Raw genomic sequence first — 910 nt, forward strand, 5'->3', positions numbered from 1 at the left:
GTGCTGTGTGCTGGGTGATAATGGTGAAAGGCGGGGTTGCCGACCTGTCTAAGACATGCAAATGAGCATACAGTAATATTTCCATTTGCTATATATATATATATATATGAACTACACTTGCCTAGACAAGTGAAAAAAGACCCCTATACAACTAGCACTCATTGCATGGATAGGTGATATATACAGATTAAAACTTAACCTTTATTGGTTGATGAAATAATATTATATATATATATATATATATATATATATATATATATATATATATATATATATATATATATATATATATATATATATATATAGTGGTGTTACAGATACACAACACTTAAGACAGCTAATAACATAGATAATTAAAACAAGTATTAAACATCCAAACCAAAACACAGTGCTCGGGGTGGTGTACAGAGGGACTAATGGGGACTGGCACCTTAAATAAATTCTAATACTAATGTAAAAGATGCCTCAGGGTGGTAAAAATATATAGGTCCAGAAAGTGTGGTGTGTATGTGTATTATAGGTAACAACCTAACACCATCCAAACCACTCCTGATAGAGTTGGCACTCAAAAAGTATTGTAAACGGGCTGCAAAAAGCACCCCACTGAGAAGTGGTAGTCTTGTTCTGATGCAAGAACAATTTTACAACCAAATATACTTAGTGCAGCATGATAGAGTAAATACTATAGGCTGAATATTGCCTGATTAATTGTATTCACGTTCTATTCAAAAGAGGTGACAATTACAAATAGTCCTTGTAAGCAACGCAGTTAAAAAGCAAGGACTATTTGTAATTCTCACCTCTTTTGAATAGAACGTGAATACAATTAATCAGGCAATATTCAGCCTATAGTATTTACTCTATCATGCTGCACTAAGTATATTTGGTTGTAAAATTGTTCTTGCATCAG

The sequence above is a fragment of the Ascaphus truei genome, chromosome 7 (assembly GCF_040206685.1).
Source record: "Ascaphus truei isolate aAscTru1 chromosome 7, aAscTru1.hap1, whole genome shotgun sequence".
Lineage (NCBI taxonomy): Eukaryota > Metazoa > Chordata > Amphibia > Anura > Ascaphidae > Ascaphus > Ascaphus truei.